Source organism: Berghia stephanieae, unplaced genomic scaffold (genome assembly GCF_034508935.2).
Source record: "Berghia stephanieae isolate SIO BIC M18660-M18661 unplaced genomic scaffold, UCSD_Bste_1.3 scaffold2095, whole genome shotgun sequence".
NCBI lineage: Eukaryota > Metazoa > Mollusca > Gastropoda > Nudibranchia > Aeolidiidae > Berghia > Berghia stephanieae.
The window spans coordinates 1-10609 of record NW_027623174.1 but is presented as its reverse complement, the minus strand read 5'-3'; the positions used below and the strand labels follow the sequence as shown (position 1 = coordinate 10609).

General features: G+C 55.6%; 1 non-coding gene and 2 pseudogenes across 1 annotated transcript; all 3 read left to right on the top strand.

Annotated features, from left to right (window-relative positions):
- LOC144961314 (large subunit ribosomal RNA) lies at positions 1–1044 on the top strand (annotated as a pseudogene; the record flags this gene model as incomplete).
- Positions 1045–7813: 6769 nt separating this feature from the next.
- On the top strand, positions 7814–9861 carry LOC144961313 (small subunit ribosomal RNA; annotated as a pseudogene).
- A 203-nt stretch (positions 9862–10064) lies between these two features.
- Positions 10065–10221, top strand: LOC144961312 (5.8S ribosomal RNA). The gene has a single exon (XR_013643125.1). It is a non-coding gene; the product is annotated as a 5.8S ribosomal RNA (ribosomal RNA).
- The last annotated feature ends 388 nt before the right edge of the window (positions 10222–10609 follow it).

The following is a 10609-nucleotide window of genomic DNA, read 5'->3' as shown; positions in this document are numbered from 1 at the left end:
TCTGTGGAGGAGCGTGGGGGGTGTAGCATAGGCGGTAGCGTCTTCGGGCGCGACAGTGAAATACCGCTACCCCCGCGGGACCTCCACTTACCCGACGGAGTGGGGACTCGGCGCCTTCTTGCAGGTAGGAGGCGTACGAGGTTCAGACGTCAAGCCGCCGTCGCGTCGGGCTCGGGGAGTCCACCGACTCCCCCCGACGCGGTCACGACGGCGACAGCGACCCTGCCGGGGACAGCCTCGGACGGGGAGTTTGACTGGGGCGGTACATCTTCTAAAGCGCAGCGAAGGTGTCCCAAGGCGGGCTCAGCGAGGACGGAAACCTCGCGTAGAGCAAAAGGGCAAATGCCTGCTCGACCAGGATTTTCAGTACGAATACTGGCCGTGAAAGCGTGGCCTATCGATCCTTTCGACGTTGGGAGTTTCAAGCGAGAGGTGTCAGAAAAGTTACCACAGGGATAACTGGCTTGTGGCGGCCAAGCGTTCATAGCGACGTCGCTGATTGATCCTTCGATGTCGGCTCTTCCTATCATTGCGAAGCAGAATTCGCCAAGTGTCGGATTGTTCACCCGCCAACAGGGAACGTGAGCTGGGTTTAGACCGTCGTGAGACAGGTTAGTTTTATCCTACTGATGAAGCGCCCTTGCCACGGTAATCTTGCTCAGTACGAGAGGAACGGTGAGTTCGGACCTCTGGTTCGCGCGTCCGGTCGTCAGGCCGATGGCGCCAGGCTACGTCCGTGGGAGTACGACTGAACGCCTCTAAGTCGGAACCCCGCCCGGTGAGCAAGGGTGAGCTTAGCTAGGGCCCTGAGCGTGCAGGCAACATTAAGCCGGCAACCCTCGGGTTCGTCGGCTAGTGCCGTGACCGGCCCGCTCGTCACGCGCGCTAGATCTGTGGTGCGCGTGGCTGGGTCGGTATCATCCACGTCCGTTAGGGGCAAGAAATCGCGTGCGGACCACATGTATTCCGTCGGGGTGTTGTAAGCGTTAGAGCTGTCCTGGTACGGCGATCCGTTGAGACTAAGCCCCGGACGCTGAGATTTTCCCTCCAGCAGGGTTTGTCTCGGCCACCTTTCCACCCGGCACGGCACGGCCCGGCCCGATCGGCCAGCCTTCGAGTCCTTGCTCTGCTCGGCTCGGCATGCTGGCGGTGCGGCGCGCGGCGCGCGGCGGGTGCGAGAGTGTCATAACACGTATAAATACATTTACTTTACTTTACTTTACTTCTTCTTCAAAGTTCTATCTCCTAGAACTTGGAGAATTTTTTTTTCTCTCCACCTGTCCAGAGGCACTAATCCGTCCAGAGGCACTAATCCGTCCAGAGGCACTAGTCCGTCCAGAGGCACTAATCCGTCCAGAGGCACTAATCCGTCCAGAGGCACTTTTAGTTTTCCTTCTTTGCTGTCTGCGAAGTAGAATTCGCCAACTGCATTTTTTTTTTTTTTTTTTTTTTTTTCAATTTTGTTTTTTCCTTCCTGTCAGTCCCTTAATAGGCTTCTGCGAAGCGGAATTCGCCAACTGCATTTTATTTAGTCCCTTAATAGACTTCTGAGAAGCGGGATTCGCCATTGTCCCTTAATAGGCTTCTGAGAAGCGGAATTCGCCAACTGCATTTCATTTAGTCCCTTAATAGGCTTCTGCGAAGCGGAATTCGCCAACTGCATTTCATTTAGTCCCTTAATAGGCTTCTGCGAAGCGGAATTCGCCAACTGCATTTTATTTTGTCCTTTACCAGGCTTCTGCGAAGCGGAATTCGCCAACTGCATTTTATTCAGTCCCTTAATAGACTTCTGAGAAGCGGAATTCGCCAACTGCATTTTATTTTGTCCTTTAACAGGCTTCTGCGAAGCGGAATTCGCCAACTGCATTTTATTTTTGTCCCTTAATAGGCTTCTGCGAAGCGGGATTCGCCAACTGTATTTTTTTTTTTTTTTTATTTCCTTTTTTTTTTTTCATAATTTTTCTTTTTTTTTTTCGCGTCCCTTAATAGGCTTCTGCGAAGCGGAATTCGCCAACTATATTTTAAACATATCTGGTCGATGCGCTAGTTTTCGTTTTGCGCATTAAATTTATTTTTTTTTTTTTTAATTTGGGTCACCTCATTGACATTGACCTCTGCGAAGCGCAATTCGCCAACTGCATTTGTAGCATTCGTGCGCTGCGCTACTGTTGACATTGCGCGCTTTTTCTCTCTCTCTCTCTCTCTCTCTCTCTCTCTCTCTCTCTCTCTCTCTCTCTCTCTCTCTCTCTCTCTCTCTCTCTCTCTCTCTCTCTTTTTTTTTTTTTTTTTTTTTTCGATTCCTTACTCGCCTTTTGCGAAGCAGAATTCGCCAACTGTACTTTTTTTAATTAATTTATTTATTTTTTTAATATTTGGGGGGATTTTTGTTTTTGTTTTCTTTTCTTCCCTTAATAGGCTTCTGCGAAGCGGAATTCGCCAACTGCATCTTTTTAAAATTCGGTCGCTACGGTACTCTCAACTTTGTGCTCAGCTTTCACCGTACTCAGAAGGAAAACTAGTAAGTAGTGTTTTCTCCGTTCTGTTCTGTCGTGTCCCGCTCTGCACGTTAGAGTGTTGCTGTTGGCTGTAGACGCGTTGTAAAGCGCTTTGAGCACGATTGCCTGGCTCGGCGCATAGTTGAGTACTCGATAGAAAGGTTCTTTACTCGCATTCTCTCTCCCGTAATCAGATGTAAAACGAATACCTGGCCGTGAGTAGTGTTTTCTCCGTCCTGTCGTGTCCCGCTCTGCACGCTAAGTGTTGCTGTTGGCTGTAGACGCGTTGTAAAGCGCTTTGAGCACGATTGCCTGGCTCGGCGCATAGTTGAGTACTCGATAGAAAGGTTCTTTACTCGCATTCTCTCCCCGTAATCAGATGTAAAACGAATACCTGGCCGTGAGTAGTGTTTTCTCCGTCCTGTCGTGTCCCGCTCTGCACGCTAAGTGTTGCTGTTGGCTGTAGACGCGTTGTAAAGCGCTTTGAGCACGATTGCCTGGCTCGGCGCATAGTTGAGTACTCGATAGAAAGGTTCTTTACTCGCATTCTCTCCCCGTAATCAGATGTAAAACGAATACCTGGCCGTGAGTAGTGTTTTCTCCGTCCTGTCGTGTCCCGCTCTGCACGTTAGAGTGTTGCTGTTGGCTGTAGACGCGTTGTAAAGCGCTTTGAGCACGATTGCCTGGCTCGGCGCATAGTTGAGTACTCGATAGAAAGGTTCTTTACTCGCATTCTCTCCCCGTAATCAGATGTAAAACGAATACCTGGCCGTGAGTAGTGTTTTCTCCGTCCTGTCGTGTCCCGCTCTGCACGCTAAGTGTTGCTGTTGGCTGTAGACGCGTTGTAAAGCGCTTTGAGCACGATTGCCTGGCTCGGCGCATAGTTGAGTACTCGATAGAAAGGTTCTTTACTCGCATTCTCTCCCCGTAATCAGATGTAAAACGAATACCTGGCCGTGAGTAGTGTTTTTCTCCGTCCTGTCGTGTCCCGCTCTGCACGCTAAGTGTTGCTGTTGGCTGTAGACGCGTTGTAAAGCGCTTTGAGCACGATTGCCTGGCTCGGCGCATAGTTGAGTACTCGATAGAAAGGTTCTTTACTCGCATTCTCTCCCCGTAATCAGATGTAAAACGAATACCTGGCCGTGAGTAGTGTTTTTCTCCGTCCTGTCGTGTCCCGCTCTGCACGCTAAGTGTTGCTGTTGGCTGTAGACGCGTTGTAAAGCGCTTTGAGCACGATTGCCTGGCTCGGCGCATAGTTGAGTACTCGATAGAAAGGTTCTTTACTCGCATTCTCTCCCCGTAATCAGATGTAAAACGAATACCTGGCCGTGAGTAGTGTTTTCTCCGTCCTGTCGTGTCCCGCTCTGCACGTTAGAGTGTTGCTGTTGGCTGTAGACGCGTTGTAAAGCGCTTTGAGCACGATTGCCTGGCTCGGCGCATAGTTGAGTAAAAGGTCTTCGCTTGAAATAGAACGATGCTGAGCTCTCGCGCATAGTTTGTGTCTACGCGTTTAAGCGTTAGCAATTGCTGGCTCGCCGCAATTAGTATGATAAAACGAATACTCTGGCATCGGTGAGTAGTGTTTTCTCCGTCCTGTCGTGTCCCGCTCTGCACGCTAAGTGTTGCTGTTGGCTGTAGACGCGTTGTAAAGCGCTTTGAGCACGATTGCCTGGCTCGGCGCATAGTTGAGTACTCGATAGAAAGGTTCTTTACTCGCATTCTCTCCCCGTAATCAGATGTAAAACGAATACCTGGCCGTGAGTAGTGTTTTCTCCGTCCTGTCGTGTCCCGCTCTGCACGCTAAGTGTTGCTGTTGGCTGTAGACGCGTTGTAAAGCGCTTTGAGCACGATTGCCTGGCTCGGCGCATAGTTGAGTACTCGATAGAAAGGTTCTTTACTCGCATTCTCTCCCGTAATCAGATGTAAAACGAATACCTGGCCGTGAGTAGTGTTTTCTCCGTCCTGTCGTGTCCCGCTCTGCACGTTAGAGTGTTGCTGTTGGCTGTAGACGCGTTGTAAAGCGCTTTGAGCACGATTGCCTGGCTCGGCGCATAGTTGAGTACTCGATAGAAAGGTTCTTTACTCGCATTCTCTCCCCGTAATCAGATGTAAAACGAATACCTGGCCGTGAGTAGTGTTTTCTCCGTCCTGTCGTGTCCCGCTCTGCACGCTAAGTGTTGCTGTTGGCTGTAGACGCGTTGTAAAGCGCTTTGAGCACGATTGCCTGGCTCGGCGCATAGTTGAGTACTCGATAAAAAGCCTCTTTACTCACATCCCCACATAATAACAATAATAATAATAATAATAATAATAATAATAATAATAATAATAATAATATAATAATAATAATAATATAATAATTTATAAGGTCTTGGGTTCGATCCTCGTTCGCGCATACTTTACAGAGTTGGCCCACGGGCCGGCCAACCGTGCCGGGGTTCAAATCCCGGTTTGGGAGCTTTATTCATACGATTTTATCGCCTCGTCGATTCGAGGCTTTACCGCACGGGCGTCCCTGGGGTAAGAAGCTCTCGCTACGGCCGAGAAGGACTCTAGCGCCGGGACGCTCCCCGGTAAGCCCTCCGAGGGCCGAGGGAAAAAACTTTGGTCGAGCGCATTTCCTCTACGGAGCGAATTTGAATGAAATAAACCCACCACCTATGATCGCACCTGGGACCTCCCCATTGCCGACCGGTTTTGAACTTCGGGGCCCTTCCCGTTAGGGCCCTGTACTCGCTTGGCGGAGTGTTAAACGCGTTCCCGCTACTTCGCTAGAGTCGGGCGATCGACGACTCGGGCTCGATCGAGTTGGCCCACGGGCCGGCCAACCGTGCCGGGGTTCAAATCCCGGTTTGGGAGCTTTATTCATACGATTTTATCGCCTCGTCGATTCGAGGCTTTACCGCACGGGCGTCCCTGGGGTAAGAAGCTCTCGCTACGGCCGAGAAGGACTCTAGCGCCGGGACGCTCCCGCGGTAAGCCCTCCGAGGGCCGAGGGAAAAAAACTTTGGTCGAGCGCATTTCCTCTACGGAGCGAATTTGAATGAAATAAACCCACCACCTATGATCGCACCTGGGACCTCCCATTGCCGACCGGTTTTGAACTTCGGGGCCCTTCCCGTTAGGGCCCTGTACTCGCTTGGCGGAGTGTTAAACGCGTTCCCGCTACTTCGCTAGAGTCGGGCGATCGACGACTCGGGCTCGATCGAGTTGGCCCACGGGCCGGCCAACCCTGCCGGGGTTCAAATCCCGGTTTGGGAGCTTTATTCATACGATTTTATCGCCTCGTCGATTCGAGGCTTTACCGCACGGGCGTCCCTGGGGTAAGAAGCTCTCGCTACGGCCGAGAAGGACTCTAGCGCCGGGACGCTCCCGCGGTAAGCCCTCCGAGGGCCGAGGGAAAAAACTTTGGTCGAGCGCATTTCCTCTACGGAGCGAATTTGAATGAAATAAACCCACCACCTATGATCGCACCTGGGACCTCCCCATTGCCGACCGGTTTTGAACTTCGGGGCCCTTCCCGTTAGGGCCTGTACTCGCTTGGCGGAGTGTTAAACGCGTTCCCGCTACTTCGCTAGAGTCGGGCGATCGACGACTCGGGCTCGATCGAGTTGGCCCACGGGCCGGCCAACCCTGCCGGGGTTCAAATCCCGGTTTGGGAGCTTTATTCATACGATTTTATCGCCTCGTCGATTCGAGGCTTTACCGCACGGGCGTCCCTGGGGTAAGAAGCTATCGCTACGGCCGAGAAGGACTCTAGCGCCGGGACGCTCCCGCGGTAAGCCCTCCGAGGGCCGAGGGAAAAAACTTTGGTCGAGCGCATTTCCTACGGAGCGAATTTGAATGAAATAAACCCACCACCTATGATCGCACCTGGGACCTCCCCATTGCCGACCGGTTTTGAACTTCGGGGCCCTTCCCGTTAGGGCCCTGTACTCGCTTGGCGGAGTGTTAAACGCGTTCCCGCTACTTCGCTAGAGTCGGGCGATCGACGACTCGGGCTCGATCGAGTTGGCCCACGGGCCGGCCAACCGTGCCGGGGTTCAAATCCCGGTTTGGGAGCTTTATTCATACGATTTTATCGCCTCGTCGATTCGAGGCTTTACCGCACGGGCGTCCCTGGGGTAAGAAGCTCTCGCTACGGCCGAGAAGGACTCTAGCGCCGGGACGCTCCCGCGGTAAGCCCTCCGAGGGCCGAGGGAAAAAACTTTGGTCGAGCGCATTTCCTCTACGGAGCGAATTTGAATGAAATAAACCCACCACCTATGATCGCACCTGGGACCTCCCCATTGCCGACCGGTTTTGAACTTCGGGGCCCTTCCCGTTAGGGCCCTGTACTCGCTTGGCGGAGTGTTTAAACGCGTTCCCGCTACTTCGCTAGAGTCGGGCGATCGACGACTCGGGCTCGATCGAGTTGGCCCACGGGCCGGCCAACCCTGCCGGGGTTCAAATCCCGGTTTGGGAGCTTTATTCATACGATTTTATCGCCTCGTCGATTCGAGGCTTTACCGCACGGGCGTCCCTGGGGTAAGAAGCTCTCGCTACGGCCGAGAAGGACTCTAGCGCCGGGACGCTCCGCGGTAAGCCCTCCGAGGGCCGAGGGAAAAAACTTTGGTCGAGCGCATTTCCTCTACGGAGCGAATTTGAATGAAATAAACCCACCACCTATGATCGCACCTGGGACCTCCCCATTGCCGACCGGTTTTGAACTTCGGGGCCCTTCCCGTTAGGGCCCTGTACTCGCTCGGAAGACCGTTTACGCGGCGTTAAACGCGTTCCCGCTACTTCGCTAGAGTAGTGCGATGGGAAATTCGGGCTGTTCGGAGGTCGGGCTCGGGTTTGCCATACGTGCCTGGGGTCGAATCTGAATTTGCACCAAAAAAATTTTTTTTTTAGTAGTCCGCAAGAGGAAAAGGGCTACCTTACCAGGGGTTTGGGACGTATAGTAGGGAAGGCGGTCGTCGGTCGGAAAAATTGAAATTGAAGCAAGGCGAGCCGAAAGGCGCGCGGTGGCCTCTGGTACACCCACGGTCACCAGCGCCTGGACGAGCGGTGGTCGGAGAGTCCGGAGTCGGTCCCAGGTTAGCTCCTCGGTAGAGGACCTAGAGTCGTGTGAGCGCGAGCGTGTCCGGGCGGTCGGAGCAGTCCGACCCAGCAGCGAGAAGGCCGAAGGGGTGAACGTTTGTGCGGTAGAGTCGAGAAGGGCCGTCGGCGAAGGAGTCGAGCGCTGGGAGTTCTCGGCGTCTGGGCTTCGGTCGTCGGCGCCCGTAGCCTCCTGTCCCAGCGGGTCCGTCCCGCCGGGTTGGAAATGGATACGCTACCAGGTTGATCCTGCCTGTAGTCTTATGCTTGTCTTGAGGGTTAAGCCATGCACGCCTATGCTCACCCTACACAGAAGGGGAAGCCGCGAACTGCTCAGTATATCGGCGATAATACACGGGGTGGGCGATGTTTGTCCGGACACCTGTAGGAATCCCAGAGCTAATACGTGCACACGAGTCCTCCTCCTAACGGGGTTACCTCCGCGGGGAGAGGGCGCATTTATTAGGATCTTGACCGGCGGCGGGTGGTTAACGCCGCCCGCCAGGCTGAGGCGAACTCTGGGTATGTGACGACCGCTGTTAGCGGCGTGCCCGTTTGCTCGCCGTCCCATCAAATTTAGACGGCCCGGGCAAGAGCCCCCCGTGTTGGCTACGGGTGACGGAGGATCAGGGTTCGATCCCGGAGAGGGAGCCTGCGAGACGGCTACCACGCTTAAGGGTGGCAGCAGGCGCGCAACTTACCCACTCCCAGCACGGTGAGGTAGTGAAGATAAATGTCGGGGCTGGGCTCGCATGCGAGCCTAGCGGTCGGATTGAGCGTAGACCAAACACGTGCCGTTGATGACCTATCGGAGGGCAAGCCTGGTGCCAGCAGCCGCGGTAATTCCAGCTCCGATGGCGTATGTTGTAGTTGCTGCGTTTAAAACGCTCGTAGTTGGATCTCTGAGGTGACGGCAGCGACAAACCGCGGGTGACGTTGCCCCGGCGATTATGCACCGTCGTGGTTTTGGGGATGGAGCAAGCGGTGCCTTCCGGTGCCGCAACCGGACCCTCGCGACGGATCTCGCCGGGCATCGCTTGCCCGTCGCTGCCGGTTTAGTCTCTTTCCGTCTTAAGCCGTGTCGGCTTGGTACGTGGCGTATCTGGGCCGACACTAAGGTACGGGCGGTGTTCTCCCTGAATCAATTGGAGTGCTCAAAGCAGGTCGTGCTCGCACAGCTTTGCTCGGAACGATGTGATGACGCCACCGCCCCGCAATGTAACCACGGGACCGGTCTCCGTGGGGGCGGTGGGCGAGGTCTATAGAGACGGCCGGGGGGCGGCGTACTACCGCGGGAGGGGTGGAATCCGACGATCGCGGTGGGACGAACAAGAGCGAAGGCACCGGCCAAGAGCGCCTTCGTTGATCATGAACGAAAGTCGGAGGAACGAACGCGATCAGGTACCGCGGTAGTTCCGACAGTAAACCATGCCGACCGGTTACGCGGGGACGTCCCTGTGGGGAAGCCTCGCGAGGCCCCGGAGAAATCAGAGTGCCTGGGCTCCGGGGGGAGTACGGTCGCAAGGCTGAAACTTAAAGGAATTGACGGAAGGGCACCACCAGGAGTGGAGCCTGCGGCTCAATTTGACTCAACACGGGGAAGCTTACCAGGTCCGGACACCGCGTGGATTGACAGACTGAGGCTCTTTCATGATTCGGTGGGTGGTGGTGCATGGCCGTTGCTAGCCCGTGGAGCGATCCGTCTGGTTCATTCCGATAACGGGCGAGACTCTGCCCTGGCGGATAACAAACGGCGGTCAAGAGGGGTCCGTCTCACGGGTTGGGTCGGCGTTTCGGCTCTCGGGTCGGGCGTCGGTCTTCCCACTCAGGGAGAGGCGGTGCCCCGGACCGCCGTCGCGCAGGCCGCGTCCTGCAGGGATTGACCTCGAGCAGTGCGTACGAGATGGAGCCATAACAGGTCTGTGATGCCCTTAGACGTCCTGGGCTGCACGTGTGCTACAGTGGTGGCGCCAGCCGGCGCGGTGTAGACCGTGAGCGTAGGAGTCTTCATGTCCGGGGTCGGTCTTCCTGCGAGTTGGGCCGTGAACTCGGAATGCCACGTAGTCACGGGTCAGCATCCCGTGCCGACTACGTCCCTGCCCTTTGTACACACCGCCCGTCGCTACCTTCGGTGGACGGCGCAGCCAGGGCCCCGGAGTGGCCGGCGAGACGGAGCTTCGGCTCCTGAAATCGCAGTCGTCGCGATGTCGCCCGAACTGCGCTGCCCCGAGAGGGTAAAAGTCGTAACAAGGTTACCGTAGGTGAACCTTCGGTAGGATCACGTCCGATTTCGTTTTGCCCCCAGCCCGCCCGACGGGTGAAGGGTTAAAAAAACACTGTCCGGTGAGGCCGGGCTGCTCCCTGGCCGGGGAGCGGTCCAGGCCGATAAACGGGGCGGCGGCGTTGCGCCGCGAGTAACCGCGCGCGCAACGCTTGCCCCCCCACCCTTTGTCGTCGTTTGGCCCTTAAGCGAGAGAAAATAAATACAACCTTTGGCGGTGGATCACTCGGCTCGCGCGTCGATGAAGAGTGCGGCCAGCCGTATTGAGTCGTGTGAACTGCAGCTGCCTCATTGAACATCGACGTCTTGAACGCAAATTGCGGCCGTGGGCGTAAGTCACCGGCCACGTCCGTATGAGGGTCGGCCCTACGACGTCGCCGCAACCGGTCTTCTCGGGGGGACTGAGCGGCGCGACGTGCCGTACCGGTCGGGTCTCGTCCCGACTGGCGGCCGTAGATCGAGGGCTCCCGTCTGACCACGGGAGACGTCGTCCCCACCGGCCTCTGGGTATGGGCGGGGGACGACGAATAAGACGCGCACCGAAGACGGGGAAGCACGCACGCGATCGGCTGCTTCTTCCTCAATCCTCGGGCCTGCTCGATGTACACGCGAGCGAGGGCTTCGTGGGGGTATGCGGGGAAGTAAGTATAACGACGCGCGGCGAACCCGACGGATGGGGCGATCTGCCGACCTCATATCGGACGAGGGTACCCGCCGAACTAAAGCATTTCAGTAAGCGGAGGAAAAGAAA